This window comes from Eulemur rufifrons, chromosome 3 (assembly GCF_041146395.1).
Source record: "Eulemur rufifrons isolate Redbay chromosome 3, OSU_ERuf_1, whole genome shotgun sequence".
NCBI classification, from domain to species: Eukaryota; Metazoa; Chordata; class Mammalia; order Primates; family Lemuridae; genus Eulemur; species Eulemur rufifrons.
In genome coordinates this window covers 81,039,772-81,057,477 of record NC_090985.1, presented here as the reverse complement: position 1 = coordinate 81,057,477, position 17,706 = coordinate 81,039,772, and positions in this window count along the sequence as shown.

Sequence of the window (17,706 nt, the reverse complement as noted above, 5' to 3'; positions counted from 1 at the left end):
TGATAGCTGATGGTGAGGGGATTTAGAGTGGGGTGAGGAGAAGGGAGAAGACGAGAACCATTTTCAGCCCCAAGACCAACTGCAGAGACAGGGGCTGCTATTTGTCCCATTAACTTCCCTTCTTAAAGCTTCCCTTTGGGAAGAGAGGCCCATGGGAGTTGCTCCCAAACCTGTGTGAAGACTAGCTTTGCAACACAAGGGGGAGCTTGTGGTGGTCACAGATGTGCACCACTCAGATCTTCTTTCAAGGGAACTCACTGTGAGGGAGGAGGTTGGTGGACAGCCTCCAAATGGTATACCTTTGAGTCCCCACAGTGTCCATGGCAAAGCCACACTGAGCTGTTTCCAGCCAGTAGTTGATCGTGGTGGGATCCATGAGCTGGGCCATTCCTTCACAACACAGGCCTCCTCTGTTGGGTGGCACTTCCTGTGCTCTCCATGGACCTAGCTGGAATTTTCTCAGGGCTTCACTGCAGTCTAAGCCTTCTGTACAGAATTCTTCCTCCTTCTTGCTTTCCTTTCACCAGTTTCAGACCTACATCATGCCAAAGGTTTTCCCCACCTACTCCTGCTTCCTGTGGCTTTTATCCTGCACATATGTTCCCCTTAGTAAATCTCTTCTATGTCTAATTTTGTCCTGACATCTGCTTCTTGGAGGCCCTGAATTGATCCACCTAGTGATCTTTAAAAAATACACACACACACACACACACACACACTCTTACATTTATGTGGGGGTCTTGGACAAAGAGATGAAAAGTCTAATCCTGAATGTAATAAAACTGAATTGAAATTCAGATTTCATGGTCCTTAAGAAAGAATGAGGTGTTTTCTATTCACTGATATGAAAATCCCCGAGATCTAGTAAGTGGGGGGAAAAAAGCAAGATACAGAACAATGTATTTAGTGTGCTATATTTAACCTGTGAAGATACAAAGAAAAATAAAGGAGGTAAGAGTGGAAATCTTCACTGAAGATCAATTTGCTTTGTTTTTATTTTGAAACTCAAAATTATGCTATGTATGTCAATCTTCAGCATCTTAGCATTTTATTATTTTACTTATTTTAAAAACCAATGCTGTATATGTGATTGAATAGAGCTACCAGTGGCAGATGATGCAATAACATGTGTAAGGCAATGAGTAGAGCTAATGCATTTTAGAACTCTCCAAAACTTACCGTCTCAAATGGAAAAAGACTGCCTGGGTAATCCAGATGGTATGAGTGATTTCTGAGTCACCAACTGATTGAATAATTCATAGACTGTCTGCCTGACTGTGACAGAAGTGGACATTTAGAAACCTCCAGCTGTATACTGATGTGTCAGTTCTGTCGTATTTGTTGTGTTGAAAGTTTTGCTATTTCTAAAAAGAAGTATGCACAACCATTTTCTTTGATGTAACAGCCTAGGCTAAATCATGTGTTTCCACACCTCAGATCCATATTAAATATTCCTTTAGGGATGGTATTTCATTAAAGTAGTGGTAGGAATCCCTTGGCAAGTATTTCCAAAAGATGCTTGTGCAGACTCCATCCTCCCTAGCAAAATCTCTGAGAGTGGCCGCATCACACACATTCTGAGAGCTCCCCTAGCGATCCTAATGTATTTCTCTGATGAAGAGTCATTATTATAGGGCAATTTCCAGAGTTCCCCTGCTGACGGTCACTAGGGGACACTTGTTAAAGATAGATGCTCCTTGACTTATGATGGGTTACATCCTGTTAAACCCATTGTAAATTGAAAATGTCATAAGTTGAAAATGTATTTAATACACCTAGCCTACAGAATGTCATAACTTAGCTTAGGCTACCTTAAACATGCTCAGAGTACTTAGATTCACCTACAGTTGGGCAAAATCACCCAATACAAAGCCTATTTTATAATAAAGTGTTGAATATCTCATGTAATTTATTTAATATTGGAAGTGAAAAACAGAGTGGTTGTATGGGCACTTGAAATATGGTTTCTACTGAATGCATATTGCTTCCACACCATCATAAAGTGGGAAAATGAGCCATTGTAAGTCAGGGACCATCTATACACACAAGCCCAGGTTTCATCCGTGCTTAATTCTGATTCTATGAGTTTGTAGTGGGGCTCAGGAATCTGTGTTTTAAATAAATACTCTGAGTGTTCTGGACTACCTTAGACTCCATGAACTGATCAAATACATCCAAAGTTGGGACTTCATCTTTTTTGGATGAATTCTTTCTATAAGTGCTTTGATAATCGTAAACAATATCCTTCTCCTTGTCATTTTAAAAGCAAAATTCAAAAGTATCTTGTAAGAACATGTCTCCTAAGGGTAGGTATAGAATGGACAGTGAATGTTTATAAAACAAAACAAGCCATTAATGAGGTGGCCTTGAAATCGACACCTTAACAAAACTCTGATAACCGTAGGCCAAACCAGCGGGTGGACTTGTAAGTTTTTCATCTCTTGCCTAGTAGCTGAAGCCTGAGCTTAGGAGGTGTGCTTTTTGTAGGGGCCACTCACTAGTCTTGGGAGGTCTGCCTCTTTCACCCCCCTTGGAGAAGAGGCAGGGCACAGGACCTGGCTTAAGCCCAGAAGAGCTCGCCCCTTGAGTGACCACACAGCAAAGTACTCCCTGCCACTGTGGAATCGTGCCTTTGATCCAACCGGCAAGTTCCACATGGCCCTGGGCTAGCTGGGCCTTGTGGCGGCCGAGCACGTTGGCCTGCTCCCAAGTGTCTGCACCTATGTGAGCTGGATTTCCAGTCTATCACTTCTGGGGGTTTAGAGCGATATTGAGACAGGAGGGGCTCAGGGTTGAACATACAGGAAGAGAATGTGTCCAAGTGATCCTGGGATGACCTCTTCCAGATTTGTTTTCAGAATACTCTTTAACATTATCTGTTAGGTGAAAAAAATAAATCTTTCTTTTCTACTATTATGAGCAAATGGTTCAGTAACTGTTGAATCATATATATATTAAGAGATATTCTGTTCAAGCAGTAATCGAATTTTGCTAAAAAGTCTGTAGCCTTTGAAGTCATTTTCATGCTGATTATGATGTATATTTTGTCTGATTAGTGTCTGAAGAGGCTGTCTGCAAGTGTTATCTCAGTTTGTGCTTCTTCTCCTTCATCCCAAAGGCCACATGTTACTTCTCCTCAAAATTTATCATTCTTTTAGGGTGTTCCATGTTAATGTAATCCATTAATTGAAAGATTTTCAAATGTTAGAAAAGATCTTTTCCCTCTTTTACAGCTTTGTCAGTGATGTGAATGTAATCTGCTGTGAATGTGGATTTGTTCACTTACTCACTATGCATGTAGCAAGTGCCTTCTGAACGGGATGCCCTGCAGTGGGTATAAGGTCATTAACTCCCTGCCCTCATGGAACTTACAGTCCTCTGAGGGGATAGGTACAAAATCAATATATCATTGCAAATTGTTGTGCTGCAGAAGAAAAAGTAATGCTATAAAAAAGGATAGCAAGGGACACTTTCAGTTAGATTACAAGATCAGGGAATGCCTCCCCATCCATCCATCCATCTATCCATCTATCCATCACCATCTGTCCATCTATCCATCATCCATCCTTCCAACAGATATTGCTGAGAAGCTTCTCTAAGGAAGTGACATTTAAGCTCAGCTCTGAAGGATGAGTAGGAGATAGGAAAGTGAGTAGATCCGCTGGAGAAGAGGAAACAATTCTAAGGTAGAAAAGAACTTGGCACATTGAAGGAGCCGATAAAAGGACATTGTACTCAGGCTCACTGAGCAAGAGAGAGGATCTTGGTAAGAGATGATGGTGGGGAGGAAGGCAGGGACCAGGGCCTGTTTGTGATCTTATCCTAAGGGTTCAGTGAAAAGCCATGACTGTTTAGTCACTTCCCTCATAGTTGTCCGTGGGGTAGAGAAAGCGAAAGAGGAAGAAGGGTAGTGTTAGAAAGAAAGTATGAAAAGGGTGTTAAATGCCCGCTCTTCCCTATTGATTCTGATGCATACCTTGAAGCAAGATGTGACTTCTCTACTATAGAAAAGTGTTTTTCAAACTTCAGAAATCTATAAATTAGCTTTTGAAGGAAAACAAAAATGTAGCCAGACCTCTCTCCCATGATGGATTAAATAATTTTGTTATTTTTATTTAAATTTACAATCATTGTATAGGTATACTTTGATATGTAAAACATTAGATAAGGTGTATCTCTGTATGCTTATAGTTTCTTTACAACATAAAACCAACATAAGTTGGAAAGAAATAATATTGAAATTAACAACCTGAATTTAATGTGACAGATGATGTTTTGCATCATGTTATGGTACTGCCCACGGAGGCACAGCTTCTCTCCTGAGTTCAGCGCACGCATCCTGCTAGATGCCACTGGGGACTCTGCTGTGTGATCTATCAGGAGGCTTCTTTGTTTGGAGTGCTGGCGTGCCATTTGGCTATTGCTTGGTGGAGATGCATTAGTTACATATTAGGTCTGCCTCCCTTCTCATTAATCAGAGATAATTAAAGTAGAAGGACTCACTGCCACAGTCAGCCTAAACATAAACACAAAATCAGCCTTTAAAACCAAGTAACAGTCCATGGAGATGAAAAATCTAGAGAGAATTATCAGGTCCTTTAGAATACTTGGGTGAACTTCCATGGGTGTGTGGCCTTCGGTCTGAAAACAGTACTAAATAAAGAGTGGATTATTCCTAGAGGAAAAAAGGGAAACTATTTCTTCTCCTGTAGATCCATGGGGACAGGATAAATTGTTCCTTCTAACATTCTAAAAAGGGATCATTAGAACCCAAGGTTTGGTATGGTCAAGAGGGAGTGATCATTAAGATCTGAGTGTAAGGAGAGACCAACTTGGGTGAGGTCACACGTCCCTGGGGTTGCAGGACAGACAGGATTAGAAAGAGGCGACTGTGAGTTCTCTGCCTCCCTGGCCATGTGGCTGAAAAAGGCTTAGAGAACTAGCTTCCAAAGTCAGGTGCACAAACCAATCCACTGGGGTGGGGGAAGAAAATATTAAGAGCCCTGGGAAACCTGAGCTCTGCCCTCAGGCACATGAAGAACAGCTCTCAAAGAAGTCTGAGTAGGGGCCCTCTAGAACTGAGAGCTCTCAACAGTTTGTGTAATCTGCCAAATGCAAAGAGCAGCCAATAAAAGAGATGTGCATTTCGTGACAAGGCAGACAATGGTGTAGTCTACATTTGTAAGTTGATCAGATTAATATATTTGAAATGTCAATGAAAGCTAATTTTCATTGTTCCAATTGTCACAAGTCCTCCCATCCATCGATAGTGTTTATTGCTTCAGAGGAAAAGGAAGGCATGGTACAAAGGGGTAAACTTGAAACTTCGAACTTGAAAACAGATTTTAACTTTAGAAGAAATGATTTGGAAGATATCAAGGCTGATATCTGTCAGATTCAGGTTTTTCTGAGAGAAAAAAATGATTTGTAGGGTTCCTAAAAGGCATCAATTGGAGAACTGAATACAGGATTTTTACTGTGAAACATAGATGAGAGAGGATGTAGGATGTGATATCATAGCAGTCTGGAGAGGTTTGGGAGAAGTTGAGTGGGGATAGAAGTTTCCAGATATGTTGAGTATCTGAGGGTAAAAGTGACTTAGATGACACTTCTTTCCTGGATGTCTGGGGAAGCGAGTGGCAGCAGCTTCCTCTATAGGACAGAGAGGATAGTGTGGGTAGTTAGGCAGAGCCTGAGCTAGCCGTGTAGTGGATGCTGCGGAGCGGTCTAGACCCCGCTTCTGCATCCGGCACTCATTCTCAGCTGCTGTGAGTGTTGGCAGCTGATGCCTTGTGGCTGAGTCCTTCTCCTAGAATGGCCCTTAGCCAAAGAGGGCCTCCTAGCTTGACGTCACCTGAACTCCCAGGGACAGCCCACATCCAATGACTGGTAGATTGTGGGGGACATGAAGGTCTGGCCCCCTTGCCTCAATTGGAACAACTCAGAAAGGCTGTCCCAGCTTGAGTTCCCTGTATAATCAGCTTCTTCGCAACCGCACGGCAGTTCTAACTTCGCTCTCTGCTCAACCCAGCTGCCCTCATTTCCTCACTGGTGTTGCATGGAGAACACTTGCCAATAAATCTTCTGTAAATCTCAAAGTCCTTTTCCTAGGAAGCCGTAGTTGCATGAAGGCTCTTTAGGTCTTCTGGATTGTGGGGATGAAGTGTGAAGAAAACCAGAGATGAGTTCTCCTGACCAAATCTGGGTAAGAATCGCAAGCTGGTGGGCTGCCAGTGGGTTGCTGTGAGAGGTGAGGCTTTGGGTGTGTACCACAAAGGCAAAGACGGGATGGAAGATGTGGCTGTATTTCAGAGGATCAGTTAGAGCCAAGATTGAGTCAGCTTTAATGAGGAGGAGTGGCGAGCCACACGCTGACCATGCCTGACTGTGCCGGGAGGACTGACCACGAGTGACCCTGGATATGAATCTTTCAGCAGTTGCAGCAAGGCCAGAGGTCAAGTCCTAAAGATCCAGCTGGAAAAGACACTTCAAGGGAGGCCAGTGAGGTCCAAAAGATGGTTCTTAAACCAGATGCCCCTCCCTTGAGGCCAGGAGAAGACCAAGCCACTAGAAAATTAGCTCCATTTACCACCCTCCCTCCTACCACCAGAGGGAGGGAGGACAACTGAATATTTACCCCAAAGAGATTTGTACTATACCAGAGGTTGCTGAGACCCCTTGAAAGGGACAAAATTAAGAGTTTTTTCACCATCAGTAGAAATAGGTCTCTAGAGCAATTAATTTTGTTCCTAGAAAAATAAGACATTTTCATTTTTACACATCTGAGATGGGATGGTGCAGAGATATACAACTGATTCTAAGTGCTTTTATTTACATAATTCTATAGTTTATGGACTTCTCAGATGAAAATTAGTCAAACTGCCAGCTAATAGTGCACTTTAGGTAACATCCTGAATATTGAAAAGGCATTTCTCCAGCAGGTTCCAGAAACATTGGAATCTGGAGCACAACTCTTGTGTATTGTCATTTTAAGAGTGAACAGACAGTTTGAAGATGAACTACAACTGATCCAAAGAACACTAGCTGGAGTGAGGTTAAACTTCCCTGCTCTAAAATGAAAACAGAGCTTATGTTCTCAGCCTTTTCTTTTTTCTGTTTTTACACACATTTTTTTCCATTTAATTCTCACAACATGCCTATCAGGTGGTTACTATTATCACTTTACTTTTACAGAGGAAATGGAGCCTTAAAGTGGTTCCGCAGCTGGGCTGTGGCCAAGCAGGGATCCCCAGCCAGAGACCATGCGTGTCACCTTTGTAACCCACTGCCTCCCCTGTTCTGTTCTGCTTCTGTGTACATTTCAAATCAAATTCCAGACTGATTTGAAGAAAGAAATCCGAAGGGTCGTTTTAGCAAAGCTACCATGCCAAATGCACGTGATCAGCCAGGAGTACTAACACAGAGGGATGGTGAGCTATGGTAGATTATACTAGTTGGTAATGAGTTGGGGTTAGTGGTTAAGTCGGAATCATTTCCTCTGGTGCATCATGTAATGCATGTTGTAATTAGTTATTTATGTGCCTAAGTCCTTCATTTAGAAAACCTGTATATAGTTACTTCCCAGGAGCCGTCACCTGTGCCCTGTATCATTGTATCCTTAATTGGAGTTTCTGTGCCTTGTCATTGAGTCCCTTTCACGTCACACAAGAGGAAGAGTGGAGGGACTGAGCTCACACACAGGCCAGTGGAAAATCTTCAATTGTTCTGGTAACATTTGGACTCTCCATACTCAGCAGTGGTAAAGTCAACATTTGCCAAATTTCTAAGCTGTGCTTATCTGTTGTTTTTTTTTCCCCCTGTTATCCATGTTTTCTTTCCTTAGCAAAGTTACCACCAATAGCCATTTATGGTAATAGTGGGATGCTGACAGTATACATTTAAAATACAGGATGAGAGAATTTAAAGCTTTTGATGACATACAGCAGATAGATTTGGAAATGCCTAAGAACTTCTCATTTTAACTTTCCTCCTGATAGAATCTATTTGTATCACCGGTCTTAGCCTGGTAGACTTGGAGGGAGTGGTGAAAGATGAACGGGCAGTGCTCAGCCACAAGGGGAGAAAAACGTCATCCACCCCCCAGAATAGCAACAGCAATAAATATGGTCATGTCGCTCTTCTGCTGAGGCTGAAACGACAGACAGGATCACATTTATGGCACCCAGCAGGCCTCCTGGTTACCAGAGGTGGCTCAGGGGTTTGGAGGGAACATGTGCAAAAGTTGGTGCTGAGTTAGAGGCTTGATTTCGGGGTTTGTGACTTGGCACCGAAAGAAATGGCATAGACCCTGACCCAGAGCTAGAGGGGGCTCGACGTCCTTCTGGCCACAAGGGAAGACGTTCTAAATCAGCTTTCAGGACAGCTGGCTCAGGGCTCTGGAGAGCTGAGCCGAGAACTTCCCCACACGTCTGCCTGAGAACTTGCTGTTATTTGCAGCTGCCGCAGCCATCAAGGCACATGCGTAATGAGGAAGGTGAAAAAGAGGGCGCTAATGAGCCAATGGGGCGTCAGTTATTTAAAGAAGGCCCGTCGGATTTTAGCCACTTCATTGTACAGAATCAGCACCTTTGCTCTGGGAGGTCTAAGAGAAAGGGACATCTCCCTCCCTTCAAAACTCCTTAAGTCTCCCTCTCCTGACCGAGCCACTGGGTTCAGGCCATTTCTGAGTCTCTGGGAGCTTCCTCTTCATCTGTCCATTTTCATGTCTCTTCCAGTTTCATATACTATACGGCCGCGTCTCTGGGTAGCTGCGGTTTTCCCATCTTTACTTTCTTTTGCCACCTGGAATTGGCAGAACTGGACTGTTACATTTGCATGTAATAGCCCATAGGAGTCTGTTAGGTGAACAGTTTTTAAGCTAACATATGTAGCTGATTCTTCCCATGTGCTTTGGAAACCAAAGCATCCCCTGAATTTGACCAGTTTCCCTTTTTTCCGTTAAACTTCCCTGCTCTAAAATGATACAGTTTCTTATAAAGCCAAGCCTTTTGTCTCTGCAGTCTCTGTGGTTCACTGACTTCTGCAGCGTGTCCCTGCGGGGAGTGCCTGGAAGCAGGTTCACTTGGGCCCCACGTCTCCCGTTTCTCTCATGTAGCTTTAATAGGCACAGACTGGACTCCGTGCTTTCATTTGTCTCAGGTACGCAGAGGATTTAAATTCATCTTTTCTCTAAGGATCATGATGTTGCTTTTATTTCAAAAATATAATATGTAAAAAACTAGAGCCAATGTTGCTTTAGACTTTGGTGTCTCTGTAAAATCCAGCACTGTATTCTGTTGTCACTGTTACCTTATGCTTCTTTAGGATCTTATTAAGCCCAACGAGATAAATGAAGTATGTTTTTATACTATTAGCTCTCGTGTTTATTCTCTCAAGGTCCCTGGTGGTGGTAGGTGGCTCAGAAAAAATCATGCCAGTGCCTTGAAACTGGTGCCAAAGGAACATAGACGACTGACTATTGGTGCCCGGCATCAGCTGCTGCCCAGAACCTTAATTTGCCCTATTGGTACATTGACAAAGCAAAATCTCACTTAGAGAAACCCATGCAATGTTAGCATTTTCTTCCTCTAAAGCTTATGTCTCCAAGGTTTTAATGCTATTTTTTTCTCATGTGGTCAGAGACGATGTAGACATAAATGAACTTTTCCACCTATTATTTAGTATTAATAACTTAGAAAGCACAAAAGCAAGGACATTTGAAGAATAAATTCCAATGTATAATTAAAAATTCTATTTTGACTTATGTGCTCCAAACGATCTTAAATCCCTGGAAAGATTCCTTTAAGCATGAAAAGAGAATGATAAAATAAGGTGTCTGAGAAGACTACCTGAAACATTTATTGGGAAATAGCAAGAGTAGGGCACCTTTCACTGAGAGGATGGCATTCTGTACTTATGATGAAAGGATAGTTAAATGTGCACAAGCACATTTTGAATTAGCAAGAAAGTACTTAACTTTAGGAGATATAACTAATTAAATGCTATAATTCCAAACCTAGACATTAAGTATCCTCTATGGAATATGCTTTTCTGAGATTGTGTCTGACATATCCTAGAGGCTTTCATAGTTGAAAACATTTATAAATAGACCTTTTTACTATTGTTACATTAATGAAAGAAATGTTAATGTTAGTTTTATTCAAATATCAGAACACATTGGGAAGTGATTTTTTTTCTCCTAGACTTCTCTTACTTTCATATTATAAGTGCTACTTGCAGAATATTAACATAATCATTGAGGTGTTCTTTTAATAATCTATTCCAACAGGTACAGTATGAAGTCAAGAAATGAATCCATGTGAAAATATGAGTAGTAGCTAAGGATTTTATTATTTGTCATTTCTTTCATTATAAAATTTAATTTTCACCTCGTAGTGATTATTTCACATGTATTTTTGAACTTTAAATGGCTAAAATTCATTTTAAATCATTAGAATCGCCAAAAATGAAATCTAAAAGTGCACGCAATCTAGCAAGATAGCTCCTCTGACTAGAGAACATGCTATATAAATAATTAACGTTTACCTGAAGCATTAAAAAATCAGTTATTTTAACCATTCTATCATTATTATCTTATAATTTTTATGTGCTACGTGCTAAAATTGTGTTAAATACTTCACATTTTAAGAATTACAATTAATCCTTAAAATATCCCAATAACGGTGGTATAATTACTTTACCTGGGCTATATAGTTGAAAAAGCTGTGATCACAAGCTGGTGAGCAGTGAGGCCAGGATTTGAATCCAGCTCTGACTTCAGAATCTGAGCTCTTAACTACAAGTCCATGTTCTGGGGGATCCGGGGTGGGGGGGGGGGACAGGTAATGCTAAGTTAAAGTGGAGAAATTACACAGTGAAGTATAACTTCGGCCATTGCACTCACACAATGGTAAGATCCCACAGTACCTGATCAATGTATCCACATCCTTTATTGTAAAGCCAAGAAACAGAACAAAAGTCAGACTGTGATGCCAATAGATAAATAAAGAGAGGGGCCCTAGAGTTGGTCCCGTATACAGGCTGAGGCAAGTGGTGGGATGACGTGGTGGGATGTGGTAGAATGAGCATGGAGTTTGCAGTAGATGCTTTGTGTCTCAGTTCCAGCTCTACTGATTATTAGTGGGGCAGCGCTAACCCTACAAGGGGGCTGGCTGGGAAAATCATGTGAGTACTGTTTATAAAGGCACTTTGAAACTTTTAGAAGGAAATTAGATATTATTAGAAGAATGTTGATAAAAATTTGTAATAAGTGTTGGTTTACTTTTAGGAGGATATTCTCTCTACCTGGTTGCTCCCAGTTTTTTTGTGAACTCTGAAGGTAGAATCTTGGGCAAAAATTTCCTAAAGTAAAACAAATATCAACTTAAGGAGTGGGTGATATATATACATATATATATATATGACTAGTGAAATAAAGCTGATGACTATGGTTGTGCCTCATGTAGTAAGGCCAGATATTGTAGCGGTAAGACCATGATCTGTAGACCAGACTTCTGTGTTTAAGTCCCAGTTTTGGCCCAAATAGTGCAAGTTTGGGAAATTTATTGGAACTCTCTGTGCTTTAATATCATCATCAATAAAACAGGGATGATATTTCTCCATACTTTAAGTGATTTTTCAAGTGTTAAATACAATGTACATGTAAAGCCCTCAAAACAGTTCCTGGCATTAGTAAATACCCCCCAAAATATTAGCAACCAAGTAGTGCAAATGTATCTTTGTTTGAATTGCATATTGGTCCATATTTGTGTATTTATTCTAGAGATGTACATCATTAATCACCATAGAGATGGATGAAAGAGGGTGGGCAGATATATCAAATCCATTTTTTTTTGAGCAGAAATAGAGCTCAAAGTGATTTCTCTACTAAGAAATAATTTAGTGCATCATTAACATTATTAGACTTTTTTTGGAAACTAGAATATTAATCAAATTATTATAAGTCTACAGTAACCTCACAGCTAAATCAATAAGTCACACTTGGTATTAAATAGGATTATTCGCTCTGGGGTGCAGTGAAAGACCAGAGGAAACATTTTAGAGTTTCAAAATCAAGTCTGGGCTATTCTAAGGTTGCTGAGGCTTTTGCTTAGAAGCCCACAGGGGGTAATCAACACTTTTCGAGGGGTAAGTGGTAGAGTCTTACTTAGCACCTTGTACCTGGGAACTCTATCTGGTGGCTTGGCACCAAGGGGTTTTACTGGTCCATTTTGTGGAGGTTCTTTCAAATTATTTAACCTTTTCTTCTAGGCAACCGTAAATCAGCCTTTTGACTTTTATGCACTATTCTGCTCTAAAAATTTTGCAGATGGGGAATACTAGGGGCTGAGAATTGAGATGGTTCATCAGCTATTTGCTAAATTGGTAGTTCTTAAACTTTACCTGCATCAGAAAAACCTGGAGGGCCTGTTAAAACACAGATTGCTGGGCCACCCCTAGAGCTTCTGACTCAGAAGAATATGCATTTCTAAGTTCCCAGGTGATATTGAGCTGCTTGTCAGGGGATCATACTTTGAGAACTACTGCAATAAATCAAATATGGTACAGGGGTCAAGTAGATTAGAACTCTAGTAAACTAGCCATCATAATTCCTTTTATTAAATCAATGTACTTAATGAATCATCTGTTATCACATTCAATTAGATAATACTTAAAGTTTTGTAGACACTCGAGGACATCAGATAACAGGAATTGTTCACATTCAAGATAAAAATTCTCAAGAATAATTTCTAAATAAGGACTCCTCCCCTTTTTGGGGGGGACACAATGCTCCTTGGTCCCCATATGTGTTGGTCCCAACATGCTGATCACAGAGCCCCTTTGACACAGTATACCTTCATCATAGCCCAATCCTTGGTCACTGAGCACCTTGTCCACAGTGTGCTGTATTCATAGTATGTCTTGGCCACACACAGTATGCTTGCTTTCTCATGCTTGTGGGTGAGTCTATGTGGCTATTCTTATGTATATCCCAATTACAAATCCTATGTAATTCACATGGATCAAATTACTGGCATGGGTCAAGGCTGAGCAGGCAAAATAACTTCTGGGTGCTTAGTATTTTTCTTCTTTTTCTTTTCTTTTAAGAGACAGGGTCTCACTGTGTCACCCGGACTGGAGTGTAGTGGTGTGATCATAGCTCACTGCAGCCTACAACTACTGGGCTCAGCCATCCTTCTGCCTCAGCCCCTCAAGTAGCTGAGACTACAGGTGCGTGCCACCATGCCCAGCTATTTTTAAATTTTTTTTGTAGAGTGGGGTCTCACTATGTTGCCCAGGCTAACCCTGAACTCCTGGTCTTAACTGATCCTTGGTCTCCCAAGGTGCTGGGATTACAGGCATGAGTCACCTCGTCCAGCCCCTTAGTATTAACTTTGCTATTGTCAGGAGAAAGCGGAGCTGATTTTATTTTTCTGCATGTATAAAAGATCTTTTTCAATTTTGCAAAATTTGGTTTTGAGTTAAATATATTCTCTGGAGAATATCACCATTTCTGTTTTCTAATTTTGTCAAGAGAGAAAAATAGCAGGGGATTAGTTATTCTTAAAAAAGTAGAGACCTCTGGTGGTCATTGATGAAAGTACTTTAAAAAACAGAAACCTAAGGTGTCTATTAATAATGTGTCAGGTTTCAAGATCTCTGGTTAGTTGAAATTCATTTTAAAAATATATGTATGAATTACCTAGTAACTGTTAAAATATATAAGATCAGTAATAGGACTTTATATAAAGGTAACTTTTATAGATACATACATCATTCAGCCATAATAGTACTATATGATAAATTAAAACTTTATTGGAGCATAAAACATACAGGAAAGTATGGAAATCATGTGTCTAGTTTGAGGAATTTTCCCAAACTGGGTGTATCAGTGCATCCAGCATAATGGTTCAATTTTTATCATAAGTGTATATATAGATAAAGTGATTCAAGCCCAGGAGTTATGTGATTTGTTCTTTTATAACATCATTCAAATTCATTTGAACTTCATTCACTCAGAATTATGCAAATGAATAAAGAACTTTAATAAATATTAACATAAAAGAGTTTAACCGTGATCTACAGTCTAGATTTGTAAACATCAAAACTTATCAAATGAAATTATCTTTACACATAGAATTTCTAGAGCAATAGACAAACAAGTTACAGTTTTTTTTGTTTTTGTTTTTTTTGAGACAGAGTCTCGCTCTGTTGTCCAGGCTAGAGTGCCGTGGCATCAGCCTAGCTCACAGCAACCTCAAACTCCTGCACTCAAGCGATCCTCCTGTCTCAGCCTCCCCAGTAGCTGGGACTACAGGCATGCACCACCATGCCCGGCTAATTTTTCTATATATATTTTTAGCTGTCCATATAATTTTCTTTCTATTTTTAGTAGAGATAGGGTCTCGCTCTGGCTCAGGCTGGGAGTTACAGTTTTTATTATTATTTATTGTTATCATTTGTTGTTGGTAGTTACCTACTCTTTTTCTCCATGAATAAGCAAGTTGGGTACATCTTCTATGTACCAAGCACTGTTCTGGGTTCCTGGCGATACTAAAATGAATAATTTAGGTCCTTGTCCTTGAGAGGCTCAGTTTAATGCACAGGAAAGGCATACAGACAGTAGTTAAACACAGTAGTTTTACAAGAGCTCTATATACAACTGTGTGGACTAATTTGCAAGAAGGTGGCTATATTTTACCCAAAGTCCACCCCAGGCTAGCTAAGGCTTGAAAGTCTACAACTTTCTCTTTTTGGTTTAAGGCTAACGTAGTGTAGTAGAAAATAATACTTAACTGGTAGTCAGGAAACTTGTATTTGAGTTATAGTTCTGTCACTAGCTGCAGGATTTTCAACTACTCTCTCATTTACTAAACTTCATTTCCTTAACTATAAATTAAGAATGGTAGCTACAAATGAAGATCAAATGAGATTGTAAGAAAGTGGTCTGTGATCTTTAGACACAGACATTCTACATTATGCCTTTCATTTATAAGGTGTTAATACTGAACAGCAATGCAATAATGAGTTCATTCAGTGCTTACTATTAATAGTTCATGGTTTTGCTGCTGGGAAGATGAGCTACAGAAAGTGCTCACTGTTTGATAGTGGGCAGATTGATGTGTGCATATCTACTTTCTTCCTAATCACAGTGAAGAGAATGGAAAGGTAATAAGGATAGTGGGTGTCCAAGAAATAGAGAGGGAAGCAGAGCTAAAGCTGGTTGGGACGGGAAAAGGTACCAAAAGCAGATCAGTATACAAACTTACTCATTCACAAATTTACCCAGAGTTTTCTTCCTCCTCCTCCTCATCAAAACAATCGATCAAATACTAAATAGATACATTTAGTGGTATGGTGGTAAATGTCTGACAGCCAACTCTCTGGGAAAAAAATAAACATGATAGATAGCATTTATTGATTTCTGTAGTGTAAATACTCCTACATGGCCAATTTCAAGTTACTAACATGACATTACTGAACAGGGAGTTATAAAGAGAGATACACAGTAGCACACCCTTATATGCTATTTCCATCATATAGATATAATAGACATAAACACAAGAGTATAGATAATAAATATAAAATAATCAGGAAGTGATGAGTTTTGAGTATTTGCTAGCTTTATTTTTAAAATAACTTATTTAAATGCAACTCAATTTAATTTTGAATAATGGCTGGGTACTCCAACTTGCAGAATTCCTGAAAATTTAACAATCAGTTATCATGAGCCAGTGGCAGCACAACACTGGATATATTGGTAATTGCACTAGTATGGCGTTAGTTATGGTAAAGATTATTGCCTCTTCTGGGAAGCCTATCTGTGTTAGGTGGCTTTCTCTATATTTCTATTACAATTTTCTAGATATCAAAGCAATTAGCACACTGTGTTGAAATCTCACTTCTCTCCTTCCACACTTGAGTTCCCTAAGGCCAGTGACTGTGATATTTAACTCTGTATCTTCTGTATCTAGCACTGTGCCTGGGACTCAATACATTTTTATTGAAAACATATTCACCTGGACCTGTCTCCTGTCTTCCAGGAGCCCACGATAATGCCATGATGGACAAAGGCACATAGATACGGAATATAAAGACAATGTAATAGAAGCTATGAATAATGTGAATGCATAATAAGGGTTGTTTTGCTTTGTTTTGTTTTATTTTTAGAGAGTCTCCCTCTGTTGCCTGGGCTAGAGTGCAATGGTGTCATCATAGGTCACTGCAACCTCAAACTCCTGGGGCTCAAGAGATCCTCCTGCCTTGGCCTCCCAAAGTGCTAGGATTACAGGGGTGAGCCACCATACCTGGCTAGATAATAAGGTTTCCATTTTACCTAAAATGGCTTTTATTGGGATGGATAGTAAAAACGATTATACATCATTGAAAGTAGAGGTAGCAGTTTTTCTCCTGTTGTAATAAATAAACAAACACCATCTTTCTTTATCTCATCTGTTTAATGATATTCTTTTAATGTTCACATCTTTAAGAGCTAAAAAGCAACACATATTCATTACAGAAAAATTAGAATATGCAGAAACATAAGGAAATAACAGACAACTGTGTTTTACAAGGTTGCTATATTAGGATAGATTAACACAATAACTTCCAGAAAGCACCAAATAACAGTACCTTAATCAAGATGCTTTATTTCTTCTTCAAGTAAAAGCTTGGAGGTTTGCAGACTGAGGTTCGTGTGGTAGTTCTGCTCTCCAGTGTCTTTAGAGGCTCAGTTTCCACCAGGCTTATGTCCCAGCCAGGATGTGGCCCCATTCTTCATGGTCTAAGTTAGCATCCACTCTCCTGGAAGCAGGATGGAGGATGGGATGAAGAAGAGGTACAGGGCTAGTTGTCTGTTTAAGAAAGATTCCCAGAGCGTGCCCTGTGGCATATCTGTGACATCTCCTTTGTTAGAATATAGTCTCGAGGCCGAGGCCACATTTAGCTGCAATGGAGCCTGGGAAATGCAATCTTTGTTCTCAGCAGTCATGTCCTCCGCTAAAATTTCTATTACCATGGAAGAAAGGGAAAACAGATTTTTAGGATCAACTGTCAGAATTTGCCACAAGTATTTCCTTAAAGTGCAAATAGATAAATTTCTATGTTAGAAATTACGCCCATTTTCAAGGTTTTTGATGCAATTGATAAATTTGCCTTCAGAAGTTCTGTATATGTTTACATTCCCAATGAATTCCTACAGCAGTCTGCGTCAGCATATATCCTTACACATCCATGTTTTACACATGATGAAGTGAAAGCTTAAGAGAGGTCAAGTTAGGGGTAAATCTAGAATTTAAACCCTACTCTGTCTCATTCAAAGATTTATTCTTTCCCCTTCTACTCTTTTTTTTTTTTTTTTTTTTTGAGACAGAGTCTCACTCTGTTGCCCAGGCTAGAGTGAGTGCCGTGGCGTCAGCCTAGCTCACAGCAACCTCAAACTCCTGAGCTCAAGCGATCCTCCTGTCTCAGCCTCCCGAGTAGCTGGGACTACAGGCATGCGCCACCATGCCCGGCTAATTTTTTCTATATATATATTTTTAGCTGTCCATATAATTTCTTTCTATTTTTAGTAGAGGTGGGGTCTCGCTCTCGCTCAGGCTGGTCTCGAACTCCTGAGCTCAAATGATCCGCCCACCTCGACCTCCCAGAGTGCTAGGATTACAGGCGTGAGCCACCGCGCCCGGCCTCCCCTTCTACTCTTAAGAG